Raw genomic sequence first — 25332 nt, forward strand, 5'->3', positions numbered from 1 at the left:
GGGATTGTCTTGCTCTGTCACCCAGGCCAGAGTGCATTAGTGCCATCTTGGCTCACTGAAACCTCTGCCTCCCAGGTTCAAGTGATTCTCCTGCCTCAGCCTCCTAAGCAGGTGGAATTACAGTCGTGTGCCACCGAGCCTGAATAATTTTGTATTTTTAGTAGAGACGGGGGTTTCACCATGTTGGCCAGGCTTGTCTCCAACCCCTGACCTCAAGTGATCCACCTGCCTCGGCCTCCCAAAGTGTTGGGATTATAGGTGTGAGCCACAGCCCCTGGCCTATTATTGCTATTACCTTTAATGGCAAAAACCGCAATTACCTTTGCACCAACCTAATACAAAATGAGATTATATCATATATAGTGTTTTATAACGGTCCTTCCCTTCCTCCCACTTACTGCATCATGCACATCTTTCTATGTAATTAAGTGTCTTCTGTCTTATAGATGTCCCATAATTTATTCAATCAATATAAGATTGTTGAATGTTAAGCTGTTTCTAAATGTTCCCTTTTTTAAAACAAAAAAAATATATAATAAACACTCTTGTAGCAGAATCTTCATGCATAGATTGATCTTTTGGTGAAAATTCTTAGAAGTTTTCATTGGCTTTTAACTTACGTTGCTTAATTTAATGTATCCTGTCAAGCCCCTTAAATATTTTCTGGAACAAGCTGAGATAGGACTAATCTCTTGCTCAGCATCACTACCCATCAGTTAACTGGTATTAACAAATTTTCTCAGAAGACTCAAGATACAAAGAATGATAAGAGGTGATCTCTGCGTCTTCCTGGGGTTTAAATTCCACTAGGCAAAACAGATGACCTATGAAAATGTGCACCGAGTGACCCAATGCAAGGTTGGAGAAAAGTTTATATATAAGGTGGCATCTGAAAGGTGCCAAAGGCAACAATTCATAAGGGCAGGTTGGTACATTTAGCAAATATTTACTGTACCAAGTGTTTTGTATGCTCCATGCTCAGAATACAATGGAGATTAAGACCCAGTCTTTGTCCCCAAGGAACTCAAGGTCTATGGGGGTGAATGAGTGAAGGGGAGGGTCTCGGAGTACTTACACAGATTCTTGCAAAACAACCTGGCAAGTGTTCTTAGAGACACACAGGATTTTCTGGAAGCTTGAAAGCTGGGCTTCTAAATAGGAAGAGGGGGCCAAAAAAGGCTTCCTGGAGTTCAGCCGAAAGGATGAAGAGAAAGCCAAACAAAAGAGCAAAAAGACATCTCTTTCGCAGAAAGCACTACACAAACTTTTTGACTTTGCCCCACAGTGAGAAATCATTTTAAATCTTGATCTAGTATAGGCACATTTTTGTACATAAGTAGTACAAGTTTTCATGAATCAATTCTCTAATACATGCAAAATAATTTTACTTTCTATTTTAATTCATTAAAAAAAGTATGGTTGCAATCTCCTAAATTGTTTTGATGATCCACTAATGAGTACTTATGTGCAGATTGTATATTATAAGTCTAAACTGAGGATGGGTTAAGTGCTTGACAAAGCAAAAATTAAACCCAAGTAGTGGCTAGAAGTCTCTAGAGTAGATCAGCCAGGTCAGGAAAAGGTCCTTGAAAAGTTCCTTTTACTTGCAAACGAAACCATAAATAGGGTCAATTGTCATAATAAAGAGAATGAAGAATACTTTTTTGTTCTTTTGAGTGGTTTACCAAAAGCTCCCTCACCCTTTGTTATGTAGAGCTGGTACCTGGGGAGAGCTGATACTTCTGTTTGTGGAAATTGCCTCAAATCTCTTTCCCCCAAGATTCCCGGGAGTCTTTCAGAATGGCGAGACTGGGGGGTCGAAGTACCTAAAATAAAACTTCCCTGGGACGGCCTTACTAACGATTAGATTCGACTCAAAGGGCTGAGAATACATAAGGGTGGGCTGGTTTGGGCGCAGTGTGCATGTGACGATGTGAACTTCCGAGTGCCAGCGCTGGTAGCACTGTGGATGTGCTTTGGTTTAAAAAAAAAAAAAAAAAAAAAGGCTGAGTATGAGAGTGTAACGGGGGAAAAAAACCGTAACGTTAAAAGCCTCAATGAGACTTCAATGAGCTTCCGCAGGTGCCCGGATGTGTGAGGACAACCCAGTAATCAACGCTCCATCCACAAGCAGTGGTGCGGCGCCAGTCTTCAACAGCGCGCCCGGCGTTAGTGGGAAACAATGGCAGTAGTAACTGATGAGTGCAGTTTCTCTGGCCTGGGGAAGAGGGGTAGTAAAATCCTCACGGACTCGGTAAGATTCTGGGGTTCTTGGTCAGTTTTGCGTGTTGGGAGAGGTCTTAAAAGAATGATACAGAACGTCCTGCCATTAAAGCACAGACTAGCTTAAAACATGTAATTAGATTTGACGTCTGAGTTTGCAGAGCAGGTATGTATCCCAGCACCATGTGGAGTTTAGGCTAGGTCCATCTAATGGAGCCCATATTCTTCAGCATGCCACCAGTGGTTTTTCAAATTGGTTTCCTGACCAGAAGCATCAGCGTCTCCCAGGAACTTGTTACAAACGCGCATTCTCAGACCTCCTTCAAGACCTGCTGAATCAGAAACTCTGAGAGTGGGGCCCAGCACTCTGGTTTCACAAGCCCCTCCAGATGAGGAAACTGAGACTTGGAGAAGGTCCCACAGCTGGCCAGCAATAACCTGAATTCAAACTCAGGCACCAGCACCCACGCTCTAAGCCACTAGCATTGCTTTTCTCAAACTTTTTTGGACTAAGCCTCAGAGTCAGAAAAGCATTCTTATTTTTAATTTAGTTTTTCGTTCTGGGTTACATATGCGGGATGTGCAGGTTTGTTACATAGGTAAACGTGTGCCATGGTGGTTTGCTGCACCAATCAACCCATCACCTGGGTTTAAAGCCTGGCATGCATTAGCTGGAAACGTAAATTATGTCATGGCCCAGTACACACATACAAAAGTTTTAGGAAACAATACACGTTTTTTTCCTGTTCTGTTTTCTTCTATGCTCTTCTATTTCAGCTAAAAAAATGTTTTTTGCTATGGCTCACCAAATTGGTTTCACATCCCACTAATGATTGGGTTATAACCCATAGTTTGAAAAACCGTGTATGAGAACATAATATTTTACACACAAAAGAGCCAACCAATGTGGAATAGCAAGAATGTGAAGACTGCAGATGTCATTTAAGTATGTTATTGTTTGGTACAGGTTACAAGTATTATGGTCAAACATTTGAAGGAGGGAGACAGAGAGAGATATTGAAATAGGGGAGGTAAGAGAACTGTGAGGCTTCCAGGGAGAGGAGGGTTACAGAGTTTTAAGCCTTGAGAATGAAATAGAATTCAGAGGGGAAAATTCAGGGAAGGACGCCGTAACAATTGCTAGGCCTTGAGGGATTAAAGTCAGAACTACTAAATGTCAGTATTATCTTCTGTAAAATGGGGTAATAATTGTCCCTACCTAAAGGGTTTCCTGGGGGTCTAGAAGAAAATAATGCATGTTGTCAGGGCATAGTGGCTCATGCCTGTAATCACAGCATTTTGGGAGGCCGAGGCAAAAGGATCACTTGAGGCCATGAGCTCGAGACCAACCTGGACAACATGGTAAAACCCTGTCTCTACAAAAATACAAAAATTACCCAGGCATGATGCCACGTGCCTGTAATTCCAGCTACTTGGGATGCTGAAGAAGGAGAATTGCTTGAGCCTGGGAGGCAGATGTTGCAGTGAGCTGAGATTGTGCCACTCTACTCCAGCCTGGGAGACAGAGAAAGACTCTGCTTAAAAGAAAAAGTAGAAGAAAAGAAAAAGAAAAAAGAAAATAATAATGCATGTGCCGTGCTTTGCACTTAGTCACTGTTCACTGGCAAAACGATGAGAACCGCATAAGTAAGCATTTCTGGTAGTCACATTAAAAAATAAACAGATGAAATTAATTTTAATAATATGTATTACCTAACTCAACATATTCAAAGTATTATTATTTCAACATACAATCCATATAAAAATTATTAAGATATTGCATATGTACTTCTCATAGTGTATCTTTGGAGTCCAGTGTATATTTTATACGTATAACTTGTCTCAATTTTGATGATCCACAGTTTTAGTGTTCACTTGCCCCATGTGGCTCATGGCTGCTATGGTGGGCGAAGGGGGCCTAGCGCAGAAGTGCTCTATAAGTATTATTATTGCTATAATTATCATCATTGTTGTTATTCATTGTTGAGCAATGGAGTCAAGGACTTTTTGAGGGTATCGGGTGGTGGCTGTGAGGAGTAGAGCAGAGGAACACCCTACTTCCCTGACATCCAGAATACCAGTTTGCTGGGATTTCATTGCAACTGAGGCCTAAGCCAGTTAACCCTATGGGTCCCAGACCCATGTCCCCTTTGTGCCCTTCATGCAATTCACAGACCATTTGAGTAACCATGTTTATCATATGGTCATGTTTATACTTTTGTTTCTGGTATGAACTAATAATTTACTTATGATAGTTAATAAAAACCAGACATCACCTCATCGGTGTTTAAACAAAAACAGTGCAATTTATCTTATTAATTCTGGTGAGGTCGTCTGTCTTCTGCTGTTGAATTTGGAGCGTCGTGTGGGCATGCATCCTATGGGGTCTTAAGCCAAATGGTCCTTGGGCCTCAAAGTGCAGGCTTTCGGTTCATGTGGGTATTTGGTGGGTCACTGTGGGAGGCAGGATGATGGAGTGGGGCTGTGGAACCAGGGCCGGTGCTGGGACAAGGGAGCTGCAATGCTCACACAGGCAGTTGGTGTGCATGCCCAAGGAAGCCAGCGGTAGCAGGTAGCTCCAAGTGAGAGCTCGAAAGGCGCTACATACTTTATTAGCATGATCTCCTCTATCTCCTCCAACTCCACTCCAAGGTACCCATTCTACAGAGGAGAAAACTGCAGCTCAGAAAGTTTGGGCAACTTGCCTAGCTCCATGATGGTCAAACCTGGCCTCTCCCGCAGGGTATGTGACTCCATGGTGTCTGCTCTTAACCACTTTGCCACACCAGAACTTCCTCTCCAGACTCTCCTCATTGGAGCCATGCTCTCCTTGGCATGGTTTTCCCCTGATTTGGAAGCTGTCAATAAGTCTGGTCAAACTCTTCCCTTGCTTGTGAAGGAAAATTACTTTCCCAAGGAAGTTGAACAGGTCTGTGTTCAGTGGATACAGGTTTCCCAGCTCTCAGAAAAGAGGGGGTGAGAGGCTGGGTTTCAGCTTTTTCTTTTCCTGCCAGAGGCTAGTGGGATCGCTGTTTGGAGAAAGGGGCTGGCAAGTGCTATCATATCCCACTTTAAGGATGTGGATGCCACGTCACCTGCTATGCTCCAGCCGCATTCTTCTCCCTATAGTTTCTTGACTTTGCCAAGCTCTTCCCTGTCTCTGGGCCTTTGAACTAGCTCTCTTTTCCCAGGACTCAGCTGAAGCTGAGAATATTACCTTCTCAGAGTTGTCTTCCTGACCACTAAATATAAGCAGCTCTCTATCACAACAATCTGTTTCCTTCTGGCCATTGATTATATACTTGTTGTTGGGTTACTCGTCAACTGTGTGAATCCCCTGTAGAATGTTGAGTTCAACAAGGGCAGAGAACACATCTGTTTGATATACTAATGAATTTGTCACACTTAGCACACTGCTGGCCCCAAATAGGATCTCAGTTAAATATTTCTTGCAGAAATGAACAGATCAAGATGGAGATTCCCCAAGATTCGTGGCCACTGTGTGAATCTGGATAAGTTCTTTCCTTCTCTGGGGCTCAGTTATCACATCTATAAAATGGCCTTGAGATGACCTCTGAGCTTCCTTCCAGCTCTGAAATTCCACAGCTCTCTGATCTGACATTGAAAACTGCTGAGCCCCACCCCGTTCAGTTATTTTGCTTTTATCACTCAAGTATTTCTTTAGAAAAGGGGGTGGGGATGTTCTAAAGTAGAACCTTAGTTCATTTTTGAGCATTTGGGCAATTTTCCAGTGCTTATAATTGCGTTAGAAACCAACAAAGTTAACCGAGTTATTGATTCTGGAGTTTTGAGTCTCCATTGGCAAGACCAAGCCCACAAGTTGGCAGGTTGGTATATTTTTTTCTTATTCTTCTTTACTGTTTTTTTTTTTGGGGGGGGGGTAATGTTGTGAGATTATAGGCCAGTCCCTGGATCAACAATTCTTTCACTTTATAATAAAGTTGCATTTTTAAATTTTGCTTTTGACTTTAATTGCAGCCAGGCATGAAACGAGAGAATGAGGGTGCCTTTCCAGATGAGTGCACATTCAAATCATTCAAACTCTACTTGGAAGAGGAGAGGAAAATTAATAATGAGAACAAACAGGCCTTTGGAACAAGGCTCCCCCTCCTCCCTTCTTCATAAAATGAAATCCTTCTCCTCACAGAGTAAATGGAAAAAACACCAGAGCAAACAAACTGGGGAGGTGCCAGCATAATTGGTTCTTTTCGTCTTCACAGACCTAAATCAAGTGAAGACCCAACAGAACTGTGAACAGGACAAAACCAGATAATTTGACGTTCATTCATTCATCCCACAAATGTTTACTGATCATTTACTCTGTGCCAGACTTTGAGCTGGGTGTGGAGAATAAAACAGTGAGTAAGACAGAAAAAATTCCCGTCCTAATCAATAACACTATTCATGGCAATAATAATAATTGTTATTCACACTTGCTATGTGCATAACACAGTGAAAGAGCTCTTAGTGAATCTTCTCCCTTACTGCCCAATATTTTTATGAAGTAGGCACCTTTATGAATCCTATTTAGCAATGAGGAAACTGAGGCACCGGGGAATGGAGTGATTGTTCAGGATCGTGTGGCCAGCCAGGGAAGCAGCAAAGCGGGCAGAGCTCTGCAGCTATGAAGCTGAGTTCAACAGAGCAGGCTGGTGAGTTCAGAGGCAATTCTAAGATGGTTTGAGAAGTGATATGATATGGACACAGAGAAAGGACAGGCTGGAAAGACCAAGAAGTATTTGTGAAAGATGTGCTGCGATCTGAAGAATGAGAAAGAATAGCTAGGCAAAGATCGTGGGGCATTTGGAAGGGCTAAAAATGTTTCAGATGGGAGAGAAGTGAAGGAGCGGGCCAGCAGAGGAAGACAGATGAGTCTGGCAGATAGACAGGAGGCAGAACATGAAGGATCCAGGAAGCCAGGCTGAGACCTTTGCAACCTGGTGCTGATGGAATGGCCCTGAAGTAGCACCATGTATTAGTCTGTTCTCATGCTGCTGATAAAGACATACCCAAGACTGGGCAATTTACAAAAGAAAGATGTTTAATGAATTTAAAGTTCTACATGGCTGGGGAGACCTCACAATCATGGAGGAAGGCCGGAGAAGCAAGTCACATCTTACATGGATGGCAGCAGGCAAAGAGAGAGAACTTGTGCAGGAGAACTCCTCTTTATAAAACCATCAGATCTCATGAGACTTATTCACTATCAGGAGAACAGCATGGGAAAGACTTGACCCCATGATTCAATTACCTCCCACCAGGCCCCTCCCATGACATGTGGGAATTCAAGATGAGATTTGGGTGAGGACACAGCCAAACCGTATCACACCATGAGCTTCGTGTGTTGGAAAGGTCATGTCTAATGGCTGTGTAGGCAGAATGGATTAGAGGGTTGAAGGCAGAATGGATTAGAGTGTTGAAGGCAGAATGGATTAGAGGGTTGAAGGCAGAATGGATTAGAGGGTTGAAGGCATAAAGATGAGGTAGGTCCAGAGGTGATGGTGATCCAACTCAAGACTGGGGGCAGTGGTGAAGAAGAGTATGTTAGATCTGAGCGAATCTGGGATGTAAAAATGATAGGACTTTGTGACGATGCAAATGTCCACTGCTGAAATCAAGCAAGTGACTTAAATGAACAACTTTGGCTACCTATGGTGCCTGACAACTCTCGGCTTCATTTTATGCTACATGGACAGCATCACACATGGGAAAACTAGTCAACTCTACCCTGCAGGGTCATCTTCTCCCAAGGGCTTAACAAAAAGTCCCTGTGAAGAGCACACCGGCATTGATGTAACAGCCAGCCTTTTAAGTGGTTGTTCTTCATTCTGTGTTAGTCCCTCATAGGAATTCCTCTGCTAATTTATAACTAGGATCGAGTGCTTTCCCTTGGAACTGCTGCTTGAAAATAATTTGGCCAGGTGTAGGGGCTCATGCCTGTAATGACAACACTTTGGCAGCCAAGGCAGGCAGATTGCTTGAGCTCAGAAGTTTGAGACCAGCCTGGGCAACATGGTGAAACCCCGTCTCTACAAAAAAAACAACAAAAAAAAAACCCAAAAATTGGCTGGGAATGGTGATGGACTCCTGTGGTCCCAGCTACTCTGGAGGCTGAGGTGAGAGGACCATCTGAGCCTGGGAGTTTGAGGCTTCAGTGAGCTGTGATTGTGCCATTGCATTCCATTCCAACCTGGGCAACAGAGTGAGACCCTGTCTCAAAAAACAAAAATCAGAGAGAGAGAGAGAGAGAGAGAAAAGAGAAAGTGATTTAATCAGGTATATTTTAGTTTTGCCTTGGTTATTGAGTTTAGCATGAATTTTTATTCACACACATATGTTGCTTTCCAGGGTATGTATCTATTAGTAATCTACAGTTTATTGAATGTAGTATCTGCCCCTTGGGGTGTAGGAGTTCGAAGAGATGGGAAATAGGACAGAGAAGTGTTGGTGGAGACCTACAGGTTAGAAACACTTTGGAGGCTAGAGTTGTTGACGGTCAGGTAGGCTTGAAACAAATCTGACTGGGGGCCATGGAAGGGCTTGCCAAGTCATCATAATAGAGGACCAGAGTCATTGGTAGGAGACAAGGTGGAAAGCCACTGGTTGGAGGAAAGTGGGCTAGAGTGTGGGCACCCAGCCTTGCTTTCTGCCCTCATGTTAACACAGGCATCAAAGCCACAGTTTCGAAAGACTTGAACAGCAAATTCAAAATACCACAATTAGGTGAGTGTCCACATGAAGTGATGTTCAGCAGGCTTAGAAAGAGATTCCTGGTTTCCTTTATGCAAATATCCTTATTACATTTTGGCTGCTGGTGGCTCATTCATTGTATCAAATCATTGCCATCCCAGACAGTCTCTGCTAAAATGTGAGTGCCCCTGAATGGTGTCCTATCATCAGGAACAAATCATAGTAACTGAGACCTTTGAGCTGTAAGAGGCCTGTGAGATGATTGATGGCAACCCTCATGTTATGGATGGGGAAAGTAAGCCACTAGGAGGTTAACCAGATCAGACTAAAGTTTCAAAGCCAGTTAGTGGCAACACTTGGATTAGAATGCAGGTCTCTGGCCTCTAATAGAAGACATTTCCTCACCACCGTGTTTCTCATAGTATTTGAGAGAGCCTGCCTGCATGTGAAGGCAACGCAGAAAAGAGCAGAGCCCTAAACGAGAAAGAATGAGGAAGGTAGCGAGAGGAGCAGGAGCAAGAAACAGATGACAGAGAGAGAAACTGAGAGGGAAGATGCAAGAGCAAGCAAACATCTTGAAGAAATAATTTGAGTAACTGGATCCAGCTATGCCTGAAGCCAGCCAGATACACTCCAAAACTTTCCAGTTTATGAGAGCCAGTAAGTTTCTTTTATTTTTTCTGTTTAAACAAGTTGAAGTTGAAGTTGTCTTACTTTTAACTGCAAAGATCCTATTTATAACAAGCTTTTTATATAAATTATTCTACTTGATATTTGCAAGCACCCTGTGAGATAGATATTATAATCACCATATTATGAATGTGAAAACCAAAGCTCAGCGATATTTAGATTGGCTTAAGATTATAGAGCTTTGTGAAAGCAGCCTGTGCTATCATAATAGGGGTGTCCTGATCTTTTGGCTTCCCTAAGCCACAATGGAAGAAGAATTGTCTTGGGCCACACGTAAAATAAAATAACACTACCAATAGCTGATAAACTAAAAAAAAAAAAAAAAAAATCACAAAAAAACTCATAATGTTTTAAGAAAGTTTACAAATTTGTATTGTGCCACATTCAAAGCCATGGACTGCAGGGTGGGACAAATTAGCTTTATAAGAGCCTTCCTTTTTTTACTTACTAAGGACTTGCTGTTCAAATTGCAATCTGCAGACATTGGCATCACCTGGGGGTGAGAGGGGGATGTAGTATCTGAGGCCTCCTCCCCAAAGCGATGGAATCTGAATCTGCCTGTGAACAAGACCCCCAGGTGATTGGAATGCCTAATACACATTGAGAAACACTGTACTTTGAGCAGGGCTGACTTCAGACTGGTGGGGTATTGGGGGTGGGTGGAGAGACCTGAGCAGTCTGGGCACAGCTCGGTCCTTTCATGGCATGGTCAGGGGCCAGCTGTCTACTTAACACTGTTCTTCCTAGAGTGGTGTGTTAATACATTGTTAGCTGCTAGGATCATGCTAAGCAGAATCTGCAAGATAACCACACTGGTCACATGAGGTGGATGATTGGACTCTCTGAGTCTGAGCCTGGGACGCTCACTCAATGGGGAGAGAGGCAGGCTTGTCTCCAGCTTTGTGTGGCTAGATGCTGTGCCAGCACCCACGCCGTGGTCTCGGGACCACAGCAAGCCTCAGCGGGAAACCCACACGTGAGCAAGTCTCCTTTGAGGTCTGCATGTGGTGCAAGTGGAAGCCTGTGGTCAGCATGTGGCAGCTCAAATAATACGCTCCACTAGTGTGAGAAAGCCACAACACGGCACGGAGGGAACCGTTCACCAGAAGCCTCTATCGTGTGTCTGCCAGGCAAGGTGGCTGCTGCAGCTGGGACTGGAGCAGAGCCTCTGAGTTCACCAGTCCATACGCCCTGGAGAATCGTGTGAAAAGACAGGTGGACCGTGACAAAGGAGAGCTCCTATAAACACAAGCTTAAAAGGCCTGAAGTCTGCCTGCCTGGTTTATTTCTGCCAGCACCGGGGCTGGGTGAGAACACAGACACATCCTTCTACTCCAAGGCTCCGTGAGAGGACATGCCAAGTTCTGAATGTCTCTAATGGAGATACCTGGCCATGTGGGGGGAGACAGACTGAATTGTTTTGGGGACCAGTTCCAGTTTCTTAGATGACTTGGTGCATCCACCTCAGTTTTTCTTCCATGTTCCTGGAGAAAGAGCCTTCATTCCTCTGAGCCCTGTGGTCCAGCACCACAGGAAGAAAAGTCTGGGAGTCACCACTCCTCTGACTTGGGAGCACATTTTGCCTCTGATGTTTTTTTCCTGAATGCATTTCAGCTTTACTCTTCTGATTCTTTCTCTCCCATCTGGTTTCTATCTGACCCAAACAGCTGTTTTTTCCATTGAAAAGAACACATTTACCTCTTTCTTCTTCTCATGCCATGTTTTCAGTTCTGAAATGCTTTTGCATATGGACTGAAACAGTCTGGATGTTCTTTTTTTTTTTTTCTCTTCAGGAAAAAGGAGTACCCATATTTTGATTTGGGTATGTGCAAATTCTTTAAGCAGACCCACAGAACAATGGCAGTGAATGTCTTCACTCCCCTGGCTAGGAGGCCATTCCGTTTATTCATGATCACCACGCTCTGAGCACAGAAAGACTCTCAGCCATGACTAATATTAGCACAGCACAGTATATATAACATGGTCAGTCATGTATCATAAATATTTATAAAGACCACAGGAGCTTTGCTCATAATGCAAAGAGATGTGCCCAAGAAGACTTGAGCAGTATGTGTTGGGCGTTTTTGGAAAATGAATAGATGCCCTTTTTTCCAAGTGACAAAATAAGCTTTCCACCCCACCCCCCCATCACCTCCCCATCCCGCCGAATTTAAAGATAGCTGGAAAGCAAAGCGCTGGAATTTCCTCTGCTGATTGAAGTGTGGGCAGAACACTTTGCCATTGGCAAAGGAAGAATTTATTCCCATTTTAAGTAATGTTTACCTACCCAGCAAGGCCATAGGAAAGGGGATCCAGAATTTGAAAGAGTGAGGTTTGACATTCAAGACAGTGGCCTTATAAAGGAAAGGTGCTAGGACCAAAAGGTGAAGTGAAATCTCAGCTCTGTTGTCAGCTGTGTAACCTCTTTGTGCTTGGAGATTTCCCTTCCTTCTCAAGGTCTTTGCACATGCTGTTCCCTTCATGTGCAACACTCTTCCCCTGTGTTGTGTGGTGGTTCCTTTAGGTCTCTGCTTCAGTGTCACCTCCTCATAGAGGCCTTCCCTGACCAACCTCCATCAATGCAGGCACAATCATTTGCCTTGTTTCCTTAATTACATATCTCTCGTTATATCTTTGTTTCCTTGTTTGGCATCTGTCTCAGCCTCTAAAGTCCTTGTAATGGTAGGCACTGTGGTTCCCCCAATTCCCATTTTTCTTTTTTAGAGACGGAGTTTCGCTCTTGTTACCCAGGCTGGAGTGCAATGGCGCGATCTCGGCTCACCGCAACCTTCGCCTCCTGGGTTCAGGCAATTCTCCTGCCTCAGCCTCCCGAGTAGCTGGGATTACAGGCACATGCCACCATGCCCAGCTAATTTTTTGTATTTTTAGTAGAGACGGGGTTTCACCATGTTGACCAGGATGGTCTCGATCTCTTGACCTCGTGATCCACCCGTCTCGGCCTCCCAAAGTGCTGGGATTACAGGCTTGAGCCACCGCGCCTGGCCTTTTCTTTTTCTTTTTGAGGCAGAGTCTCACTCTGTAGCCCAGGCTGGGTTGCAGTGGCATGATTTCGGCTCACTGCAACCTTCACCTCCTGGGTCCTGGTTCAAGCAATTCCCCTGCCTCAGCCTCCCAAGTAGCTGGGATTATAGGTGCGCACCACCATGCCCAGCTCATTTTTTTTTTTTTTTGGTATTTTTAGTAGAGACAGGGTTTCACCATGTTGGCCAGGCTGGTCTTAAAATCCTGACATTGTGATCTGCCTGCCTTGGACTCCCAAAGTGCTGGGATTACAGGTGTGAGCCCCCATGCCCGGCCTCCATTTGCCTTTTTTTTTTAAGTTGATAGACTTTATATTTGGGAACAATTTTAGGCTAACAGAAAAATGGAGTAGAAAGTACAGAATTCCCATATACTTCCTCCCCCCAGCTTCCTCTATTACTAATATCTTGAGTTAGTGTGGTATATTTGTTACAGTTGGTGGGCCAGTATTGATGTATTATTATCATTAACTAAAGGTCATAGTTAACTTTAGGACTCACTCTTGGTACTGTATATTCTATGGCTCTTGACAAATTTTTTTTTTTTTTTTTTTGACATGGAGTCTCTGTCACCCAGGCTGGAGTGCAGTGGTGCAATCTCGGCTCAACCTCCACCTCCCAGTTTCAAGTGATTCTCCTGTCTCAGCCTCCCGAGTAGCTGGGACTACAGGTATGCACACCATGCCCGGCTAATGTTTTGTATTTTTAATAGAGATGGGGTTTCACTGTGTTAGCCAGAATGGTCTCGATCTCCTGATCTTGTGATCCACCTGCCTCGACCTCCCAAAGTGCTGGGATTACAGGCGTGAGCCACTGCACCTGGCCTTGTCAAAGGTTTCATGTCAGGCACCCACCATGACAGCATCATACGGAATAGTTTCACTGCCCTAAGAATCCCTTGGGCTACACCTATTCATCTCTTCTTCCTTGTCCTGAACACATGACAACCACTGATTTTTACAGCCTCCATAGGTTTGCCTTTTCCAGAATGTCATATAATTAGAATCACACAATAGGTACCTTTTCCAGATAGGCTTCTTTTACTTAGCAGTCCCCACCCCCTTCATTTTTAACCTCTGTATTCTAGAGTTCCTGATGTAAGAAGTGCCCAGTGAATATTTATGAAATAAACAAATGAATGAGCTTTATGTTGTTTTAATTTGGATTGTGTCTATTGTACAGCGTTGTGAGGATTTGAAGAATAACACGTAAGAAGGACTTTTACAGTGTCTAGCCCCCAATAGAACCTCACAATAGTTGTTACTTTTTATGTTCTTGGGGCATTTCTGGATCTTTTTTTTTTTTTTAGATAGAGTCTCACTCTGTTGCCCAGGCTGGAGTGCAGTGGTCCATCTTGGCTTGCTGCAACCTCTGCCTCCTGGGTTCAAGAGATTCTCCTGCCTCAGCCTCCTGAGTAGCTGGAATCACAGGCGAGTACTACCACACCTGGCTGATTTTTGTATTTTTAGTAGAGACGTGGTTTTACCATGTTGGTCATGCTGGTCTCCAACTCCTGACCTTGTGATCTGTCTGCCTCAGCTTCCCAAAGTGCTGGGATTATAGATGTGAGCCACCACTTTTTCTGGATCTTGATGATGCTGGTATAGCCTGGGAAGTGTTGAAGGTCTGATAGTGTGTTTATGAAACTCAGGCTTTTTTGAAAGCTCTCACTGGTAAAGCTACAATTTCTCTGTCAGCCTCTGTATCTCCAGATGGCCACTCCCTAAAATTATAGGGCCTTTGGGGAATCTTGGTGAACCACTGATAGGATGTCTCTGGTCCTGGTTTTTCAGTACAAAATATTTCTACTATTTGCAATTTTTTAGAGAGATGCTTCTTTCAAAATGATTTTAGGACTCTATATTTGAAATGTTCTTATTTCTTTTCTCTTACGTGCTATTTAGTAACCCCACCTTTTCTTGAAGAAAATCTTCACACTGTTTCCAGTTCTACTTCCTTTTGCTGTGGAGTGGAAATTCTGATTGTTTTCCTGGTGGGAACTTGATGAGACTGGCCTAGTTGTAAAAGTGTGGCTGGCCCAGGTGAAGTATTCATATTCTTTAACTCTCTAGTCTTCTGAAAAACCCGGGTTGCTGAAGGAACTTTGGAAACGTAAAACATGAAAAATGTTTCACAAGAGCTCCCATCCCTGGATTGTTTAAAAGGCTTTTGGAAAATAGAATATTTCTGTGGCCCTTTTAGGTTGAGATAGAAGTTGTATCTTCAGTTCCTGTGTTTTGTCTATCTAATGTCACACATCTGGGTATTTGGATATAACTAGGTGACTGGCCACATGAGTGCACAGAATTTTGTAGAGTTTTACGATCATCTTTTAGAACAATAAAGGGTAATTAAAAAAAAGATTTTAAAATGATTTATGCCAAAATTGGTTACAAAAATACAATGACTGTCATTTTCAATGGTGGAAAAGAATCTATTTTTTTTTCTTTTTGAAGAGAAAAGTACTACAACTGAATTAATGAAGTTGAAAAATTCTAAAAGAAATTTCCTTCTTGGAATAATCTTAATCTTCATAGGCTACTCTTCTAATAATTTAAAATGCCAGTTGTAGTTTTACATCTTTAGAGATGAATGGGATTCCTTCTTGGAACCTGACCTACTTGACTGATGGTCAGATGAAACCCAAAGATGAAACTGGCTGGCCATGGCTTAGGGCAGGAGTTGTTAAGAGCTATTGTACATGGGAGTTGTATGGACACATGGCGCTCATTAAAAATGCAGATCCTGGGACAAGTGTGGTGGCTCACACCTGTAATCCCAGCACTTTGGGAGGCCAGAAGTTCAAGACCAGCCTGGGCAACACAGCAAAACCCTGTCTCTACTGAAAATACAAAAATTAGCTGGGTGTGGTGACACACACTTGTAATCCCAGCTACTCAGGAGGCTGAGACATGAGCATTGCTTAAACCTGTGAGGCAGAGGTGGCAGTGAGCCAAAATGGTGCCATGCACTTCAGCCTGGGTGACAGAGTGAGACCCTGTCTCAAAAAAAAAGCAGATTCTACTTCCCATTAAAAATCTAACTTAGTTGCCTGGGATATGAGATGAGGCCCCAAAGTCTTCATGCATGTGTGCCCCAGAAATGTACTAGATCAGTGTTGCTTAAACTAATATTTACAGAGCACTGTTCTAAGTGCTTTGCATTTATAAACTTATTTAATCCTTCCATCACCATAGGAGGCAGTTATCATTATTATCTTCATTTCATAGGGGATGAAGCTACATAGGAATTGTGCAGCTCACTGTGATAAGGATGCATAAACTCAGCTCGTTAGAGCAGAGATGGGGTTCAAATTCTGACAGTCTGGTGGCAGATTCTGAGCTTTCAGCCAGTTGGCTACACTGTCTGTCATGGATCATCATCGTTTTCTTACTTTGAATGTGGAGGATAGACTTTTTTCAGTTTTTGCATGAATGAAAATTTGCATCTATATGTGCAACTACTTCAGCCATGTTGAATAGAGTGGTCAGGTGATTATGTCAAGAGGACCAGGCATGTAGACACAGGACCACTTAAAACGAAATGGACACACCCATTAGCATGGCTATTATCCAAAAAATGGAAAATAACAAGTGGTGGTGGTATATAGAGAAACTGGAATCCTGGTGAATTGTTTGTGGGAATGTACAATGGTGCAGCTGCTATAAAAACAATTTGGCAATTCCTCAAAAAGCTAAACATAGAATTACCATATGAGCCAGTGATTCCACTCCTAGCTATATACTCAAAAGAACTGAAAGTAGGAACTCCAATGGATTCTTGCACTGCTATATTCACACCAGCATTATTCACAATAGCCAAAAGGTAGACATAACCCAAATGCCCACTAACTAATGAATAGATAAAATGCAGAATATCCATATAGTGGAATACTATTCAGCCACAAGAAGAAATGAAATTCAGACATATGTTACCACACGGATGAATCCTGGAAATATATGCCAAGTGAAATAAGCCAGACACTGAAAGACAAATGCTGTGTGATTCCATGTATATAAAGGGCCCAGAATCGGCAAATTCATAGAGACAGAAAGCAAGATAGAGGCTGCCAGGTACTGAGGGGAGGAGGGAAAGGGGAGGGAGGGAATTGTTTAATGGGTACAGAGTTTCCGGATGGGATGATAAAAAAGTCTAGAAATAGGTTAACAACGATGGTTGCACAACATTCTGAATGTACTTAATGCCACAGACTACATATTTAAAAAGGGTTAAAAAGATACATTTTACATGATATATATTTTACCACCATTCAAAAAAGACAAAAAAAAAAAAAAAAAAAAAGAGAGAAAGAAGTGACAAAGGGAGACTGCCAGCCAACTGGGAAGACATAGTGAGACAGTGACTTTGGATCCAATTAAGATTCTTAGCTCAGCTCTTGGCATTTTATCCAGTTCACTATCTTCATGAGTACCCTTTTCAGTGTGTGCATAGGCACAACTGGGATATCTTAACAGAGACATCACTAAAATCCTTCAGATGTTCATCTTTCAATAGAGAATAAATGTGCTATTAATGAAAAAATGTTAAAAATATTTAAAAATACTAAAATATTCTAACAAGTCTTGAGCAATACATTAAGATGAAGAAAGTCCTTCTGATTCTGGTTATGGGGGTGACCCCCATGTTGCTATGATTGCAGTGGGTGTTGCAGTGGCTCATTCATAAATACAGGCAGCCCAGTTATTGGCTCATCACAGGCATGTTATTGGAAACAGAATATGCAAACTTGACCTCCAAATAACGAGTCGTTGCCAACTCAACTGAAAAAGCAACTTGTAGACTCTATCCAGCTAAGGGCTGCGGTTTGAGCAAACACAAACATTACATAAAGCCCAGTTTGTTGTTCAGCTCTGCTGAGGATGAGTAAAGGTCACGAGAGCCCAGTTCAATGTGTGCAATCAGATATAGACAGCAAAGAATTAATATGGACCAGGCAACAGAATGTTACTGTGCATGGGAGACCAATTCATTGTGAGCCATGATGTTTAGAAGACAGACTTGCTGACTCAGGGATGAAAGAGTGGCTGATAAAGTAGATGATTGTGTTGAGAAAGATGAAAAATATATCCTGTAGGGTTAATGCTAGGGATAATAGAGGTTGTGACGAATTCTGATAAACACTTCGTAGTTAAATAAACACACAGTGCCTGTATCACCTCATATAGAGTCTTTTAAACTCTTGTAGAGTCTTTTAAACAATTCAATGAAAGGAGCGATGTGCTAATCTTTATGACTTCTTAATGCCAGTGTCAACATCTAGAAAGCCAGTAACTGCCAATCAACAGTATTGATGAGAATAATTTAGGAAACTCTCTTCCCTAGAAAAACAATCTATGTAGGTAGGTGTGAACGACTTCATTTGGTTGACCAAATGCAACCCCCAAAGTGTTATTTGATTTTGTTCTGCGGTGATGCCTATTGTCTCTCTGTTCAGGGATGGAATAATATTGATTTCTTCAATCTCTCAAACCAGTTCATATCTCTAGAGCTACCACCCTAGCTAAAGCCACTCTCGACTTTTGTTGGTGCTGCTGGAGCAGCCTCCTAGCTGGTCTCCTTAATCTAGGCTTGCTGCCTTCAACCCAGTCTCCAGTCCTCAGCCTGAATCAGTGCTTTAAAATGTAGATCTCATAATTTCACTCTCCTGCTTCAAACCCTCAAATGGTGTCACATTCATTGTTCTTGTAAAGCTTTATTTTTGCTTTTGCTTATCCACTTATATTTTTTTCTTTTTAAATCTTTTTCAATTGATATGTCATATTTGTATACTTTTTATGGGGTAGATGTGGTCTTTTGCTACATGCACAGAATGTGTAACGATCAAATCAGGATATTTGGAGTATCCATTATCCCTAGTATTTATCCTTTCTATGTTTTGGGAACATTTCAAGCCTACTCTTCTAGCTATTTTGAAATACACACTACATTGTTATTAGCTACAGCCACCCTACTCTGCTATCAAACATTGAAACTTACTTCTATCTAACTGTATGTTTGTACCCATTAACCAAACTCTCCTCATTTCGCTCCCCTACCCACACATCCTTCCCAGCCTCTTGTATCTTTTGTTCTATTCTTGACTCTTGGGCTCAAGCAATCCACCCACCTGGGCCTCCCAAAGTGTTGAGATTACCGGCATAAGCCACTGTGCCTGGCCCATTCTGCTCTCTTTCTCTGTAAGATCAACTCTTTTAGCTTGCACATATGAGAACATGTGATATTTGTCTTTCTGTGTCTGGCTTATTTTGCCTAACAGCATGACCACGAGTTCCATCCATCTTGGTACAAAAGACAAAATTTCCTTCTTTTTAATTGCTGTGTAGTACTTCATTGTGTATATATACACCACATTTTCTTTACCATGTGTCCGTTGATGGGCACTTAGGTTGAGTCCATATCTTTGCTATTATGAATAGTGCTGCGATAAGCATAGGGGTGCAGGCATCCATTTGATATACTGGCTTTTTTTTTTTTTTTTTTTAGTTTACAATATACTGACTTATTTCCTTTGGATAAATACCCAGCAGTGGGATTGCTGGTAGTTCTATTTTTAGTTTTCTTGAAATCTCCGTACTTTTCCCATAATGTCTGTACTAATTTACATTCCCACCAACAGTGGGTAAGAGTTCCTGTTTCTCTGTATCCTTGCCAGCATCTATTTCTTTTTTAAATAATAGCTTTTCTAACTGGGGTAAGATAAGATATCATTTGGTTTCGATTTGTATTTTCTTGCTGATTAATGATATTGAGCATTTTTTTCATGTACCTGTTGACCATTTGTATGTCTTCTTTTGAGAAATGTCTCTTCATTGTTCTTGCAAAGCTTTAATAAATATTTATGCAGGCCAGCTGGCTCGGACTTGCTATATTTAGTCCCTTCCTGCCATTCCAGTACCTGCTGATGCCCATAGCCCTGTGCCTTACCCCCCATTCTGCTTGCAACAGGTGCACCAGCCTTCTTTCAATTCTGCGAACTAACCTGACACTTTCTAGCTGCACAGCCTTTGCCAATGCTTTGCCTGGAATATCCTTACCATTAGTTCTGACTTGATGATGTCTTACTTCAGACCCCAGTTTCTGGTCACTTCTTCAGAGAGGCCTTTCTGGGACACCCATAAAAATTATGTGCTCTTCCAGATCCCTTTCTTCTGTAGCACTTATTACAGTTGGTAACTATATTTTTATCCCAATGATTATATATTTAATGCCAGCCATCTACTGTACTATATGCATTAAAAGGGACAATGCATATCTTATTTATGAAGGCATCTTCAGGATCTAGCAAGTAAACCGGTACCTAGAAATTGCTCAATAAATACTTGCTGAAAAAAACATATTTAACCATAAGATGCTCACTGTGGTCAGAAATGCGATGTAGATGGTGCTGTCTTCTAAACAAGCCACATGCATTCTTTAGTACTCTGAGTTAGTTTTATTAGTGTTCGGGTACAATTTGACTGATCATTTAACCTTCACTCTCTCTCTCTCAATATATATATATTTTTAGATGGAGTCTCACTCTTTCACTCAGGCTAGAGTGCAGTGGCATGATCTTGGCTCACTGCAACATCTGCCTCCTGGGTACAAGTGATTCTCCTGCCTGAGCCTCCTGAGTAGCCGGGATTACAGGCTCCTGCCACCACACCCTGCTAATTGTTGTATTTTTAGTAGAGACGGGGTTTCACCATATTGGTCAGGCTGGTCTTGAACTCCTGACCTCATGAGCTACTTGCCTCAGCCTCCCAAAGTTCTGGGATTACAGGCGTGAGCCACCGAACTCAGCTAACCTTCATTTATATTTAACATGCCTTTCCCAAACAGATGCAGGGGTGGGGTGGAGTGGGGGGCTATGCCAGCCTTGTAAGTGGATTTATAGAATATGTATGGTCAAAGTGCACACAAAGCAATTCCATCTATTCCCTTCTTTTCCGCTATTATTCCTCAACTTATTGTGACCAAGAATCAGTCCAGTATTTGGCAACAAGAGGTGTGGAAATGAACCGAAGACATGAGCAACAATTGACATAGAATTCCTAGGTGCGCCCAGTAGACCCACATTCTCAGGAAAGCCAATGCAAAAGGTGTGGCAAAGAGGGGCAGAGGATAAGAAATTTCTTTTCTGACCACTACTTATTGGTTTTAGATCCACTTTGAGCAGGGCAGAAAGAACTGTTTTAAAAAATAACTCCCTTTATTCTTAAATGTCTCTAAGAGAGAGAAGTGCTAAAATCTCCACAGGGATGAGGTAGAAATTAAATCAGATAATCCTGGGAAATGATTTTGCAAAGTGGCTGTCTTATAGCCAGTGTTCAACCACACTGTTGGAGAGGATTATCGCTTATCAGTATTCAGCAATGCTGGGAGAGCCTCTTTCAAATCTTTAATCTTGGAACCAGTATTGATCATCTTAGAACTCTAACTCTTATGGCCAAAAGGTTTTCGATAAATCAAAACCTAGATTTCGTTCCCTGTTGTTTCCCTTAATATTTCTACTATCTTTCTTAAAATATGAAATTTGAAAGTTATGAGTAACTATTTCATGTGGATTATGTCTTAGGGAGTTGGGGTGAATTGTTGGGTCCGAGCAATTAGCCAAATAGCCAAGCCTACATTTTCCCTTCCTTTCTTCCCTGGCCCTTGTTATTTGGGTAATTGCATCAATTCTACACTTGGTTTTACATGTATGGCAGGAGTCTAAGCTGTGCAAAAAGGGATGTCCTTTAATGATTTCCTTTGAATAGCTTTCCTTCTAGGGAGGAAGAGGGCCCCTCTTGTTCAAAAACAAAGGAATCATCCATCCTACCAAGATCTTTCTTCTCTTTTAAGTATCTCTTGAATTTCAAAGGAGGACTTGGAATTTCTCAGTCTCAATCTTAACGGCAGTTCCAGACTGCAGTTTATTTTCTTTGTCCCTTTAAGACCAGAAAACATTACAGCAATGCAATAACTTTTCTTATTTTTCTTGGGTTCAAAACAAGACCAGATTCCAACCTGCTAATGCTTACCATTTCACAGTAACCAAGTGGTTAATGATCATCAGCTCAAGCATACATTTTCCTTCCAAACAAGGATATGGCTACTAGCAGCAGCAGCTGTATTTTGCTAGTCAACCCTCATGTTAAAGATTTACAGTTTTGAATTCTGTCACTTGGTTTGCCAACTGTTCTTCTTCCTGGAGCTGCCCAGTTGTTTCTGAGGGGCCTTGAAGTGGTTTCCTAGCTATTTCAGTGCCCTGAATGACAATGCATCCTCAGAGTCAGACTGAAGAATTCCTTGTTTATATCCACAGGACTTCTCTCGCTCTCCCCCTCCTTCTTTTTTTTTTCTTTCTTTTGAGACGGAGTCTTGCTGTGTTGCCCAGGCTGGAGTGCAGTGGCACGATCTCAGCTCACTGCAACCTCCGCCTCCTGGGTTCAAGCAATTCTCCTGCCTCAGCCTCCTGAGTAGCTGGGACTTCAGGCATGTGCCACCTTGCCCAGCTAATTTTTTTTGTATTTTTAATAGAGACGAGGTTTCACCATGTTAACCAGGCTGGTCTTGAACTCCTGACATCAAGTGATCTGTCCTCCTCGGCTTCCCATAGTGCTGGGATTACAGGCGTGAGACACTGCACCTGGCCTCTCCTTTTAAACATATGCGGAGTCACCGCAGAAACTGGAACCAGATTAAAAGAAATGCTGGCTTTTAAGGCAAGTTTGAAAAACGTAAAGCTGGGAGCCAGCTTCCTTCTCTCCCTGGTTCCCTTTCTGTGTTCTGTTCTGTGATTCATCTGCTCTAATCCATCACCGATTCATCATGCTCATCCATCAGAACCTTCAAAGCAAACTCTACAGCTGCTTTTGCCATTTATCAGTAGGAAATAAAGGAGAAAGGGAGAAAAGTAAGGAAAACATATCACCACCTTCCTGGGCCTGGGATAATGGGTGTGAAAAAAGGGTGGAGGGAAAGCTTAACTAATGAAACCCAGAGCCTTCCTGGGATGTGAGTTCTTGAACAAAGGATTACGGCTGAGAGCAAGACCAGCAGCCAGTCTGCAGTAAAGTTTCAGGGATAAAGTCTGCCAGAAACAAAAGGTTTACTGGGAAACTAGAGGAATGTGGACAAAATGATATCCACTCTAGAGGAGTTTAAAACCTACCGATATTCATATTCATAGAATTTTGTTCTCTGCGACCAGTCTCTCAGCTTTCAGCTGTGCAATAGAACATGGGCATTTGGGTTGAGAGGCCAACATTTGACTTCAGTATCCTTCCTTGCAAACTGGAAATGACTGAACTCGTAATTCATCATTCTCATTTTCATAAGATGCCTTGCAAGTCATCTGCCACTTAAACACAGCCGATGTGCCTTAGTTTTGAATTTGTCATGCACCAGTTTATTTTTATTTTTAAAATTTTATTTATTAAAAAAATAGAGATGAGGTCTTACTGGGTTGCATAGGCTAGTCTTGAACCCCTGAGCTCAAGTGATCCTCCCGCCCCAGCCTCCCAAAGTGCTAGGATTACAGGTGTGAGCCACTATGCCTGGCCTCATGCACCAGTTTTGCTCTCAAATTTGAGAATCAAAAAATAAGGGCTAACTCAGTGATTCCACTTCTAGTAATTCAGCCTATATATTTGTAATCTATGTAGGAGGTGACTCTCTCTGTCATCACAGAAGGTAGAAACAGTCCAAAGATTCATAATCAATGACATAATATGTAGCTTTTACAAAGACCGAGAAAGGTAAATGAACTGTGGATACTATGATATTCTACGACTCAGCAATAAAAAGGAGTAACTATGAATGCGTGCAATGGGGTGGATGGACCTCAAAAGCAAGACAGAACATACTGTATGATTTCATTTATAGGACATTCTAGAATGGGCAAAGCGATTTTATGGGAGAAAAAGAACAAGAGTTGCCTCTGAGGGCAGAAGGGTGGGATTGGTGGGTAAAGGGCATGAAGGAAGTTTCTGAGGGTGATGTTAATCCCCTGTATCTTGATAGGGGTTTGGGTTACACGAAAGTATTTATTGTCCAAATGCAGTGAATTTGGACAGCTATTTGTATGTTAGTCAAAGCTTAGAGAATGTTTACTTAAAAATTTGTGCATTTTATCACACAATACATATTTTTTAAAGTAAAACATTATAAACCAGTAATGAAAATTCTGACTAAGAATACGCTTGCTGGAGTATTTGAGTAAAAGTCTATTGATGGTTTCTATTTACTTTGAAATGCATCGCAAATAATATGGATTGCTGGATGGATAAAAAGATGACTGATGGATGAATATTTGATAAAGCAGGCACAGTAAAATGTTAATGGTAAAAGTTAACTGGTAGGTATTCACAGGCATTCCTGGTAAAACTACTTAAGCTTCACTCTGTTTTGAATTTGTGTGTGTGTGTGCGTGTTTGTATGTGTTTGTTTTTTGGGTTTTTTTTTTTTTTGAGACAAAGCCTTGTTTTGTTGCCCAGACTGGAGTGCAGTTGCACAGTTTCAGCTCACTGCAACCTCTGCCTCCCAGGTTCAAGCAATTCTTCTGCCTCAGCCTCCCAAGTAGCTAGGATTACAAGCACACACCACCGTGCAGGCTGATTTTTGTATTTTTAGTAGAGATGGAGTTTCACCATGTTGGCCAGGCTGGTCTCAAACTCCTGACCTCAAGTGATCTGCCCATCTCCGTCTCCCAAAGTGCTGGGATCACAGGCATGAGCCACCATGCCCAGTCTATTTTGAATATTTTTATAAAGTGTTGGGAAAACAAAAAAAAAAAGAATAAGGAAATTTTTATATCCTCATATGGACTTATTTCTAGTTTTGTTGTTAAATGAAGAAAGTTGCAGGCTGGACGCAATGGCTCATGCCTGCAATCCCAGCACTTTGGGAGGCTGAGGCAGGCGGATCACTTGAGGTCAGGAGTTCAAGACCAGCCTGGCCAACATGGGAAAACACTGTCTCTACTAAAAATACAAAAATTAGCTGGGCATGGTGGCATATGCCTGTAATCCCAGCTATTTGGGAGGCTGAGATAGGAGAATCACTTGAACCTGGGAAGTGGAGGTTGCAGTGAGCCGAGACTGTGCCACTACACTCCAGCCTGGGCCACATAGTGAGAATCAGTCTCAAAAAAAAAAAAAAAAAAAAAAGTTGCAGTATCCACAGTATATTGCCAACTCCAGAAAAAAAGAAGGAATGCATATGGGTATCTGAGTCTATGTGCGTATACCATTTTTAGAGGGAGACCCTAGAAATGAATTATCATAGAGGCAATCACACAAGAAAGAGTTACTTCAGAGGAGGGAAAATGGGTGCCTGGAGGAGAGGTGGGAAGGAAACAGCATATTTTAAATCATCATGATGATTTAAATATAGATACAATAAAGGGAAATTATTGTATACTTTTTGATTTTGTATATTGTATACTTTTTGATTTTAATATGATTAGGGATTCAAATTAAAATAAAAAGAGCAATGATATATGCTAGAGTCATCACAAATATCTACAATGGGTTCCCTTTGCGTGGCTGACCTTTGGAATTTACTGTCCTAGCATCCATTCACTCATCTGATGTTCCCTGTTCTCTTGTGTGCCAGGCATGGTGCCAGCCTCTGGGGATAGGGTAGGAAATAGGGGGCAGCAGTGTTCTTGAGCTCATTG

General features: G+C 42.1%; 1 long non-coding RNA gene across 1 annotated transcript in view; it reads left to right on the plus strand.

Moving 5' to 3' along the window:
• The first annotated feature begins 2128 nt into the window (after positions 1 to 2128).
• LOC144579431 (uncharacterized) overlaps positions 2129 to 25332 on the plus strand; it is a 35588-nt gene continuing 12384 nt past the window's right edge. Inside the window, exon 1 of the long non-coding RNA XR_013526916.1 lies at positions 2129 to 2254. This is a non-coding gene — a long non-coding RNA (uncharacterized LOC144579431). The remainder of the gene's footprint in view (positions 2255 to 25332) is intronic.

This window comes from Callithrix jacchus, chromosome 15, assembly GCF_049354715.1.
Source record: "Callithrix jacchus isolate 240 chromosome 15, calJac240_pri, whole genome shotgun sequence".
Taxonomy (NCBI): domain Eukaryota; kingdom Metazoa; phylum Chordata; class Mammalia; order Primates; family Cebidae; genus Callithrix; species Callithrix jacchus.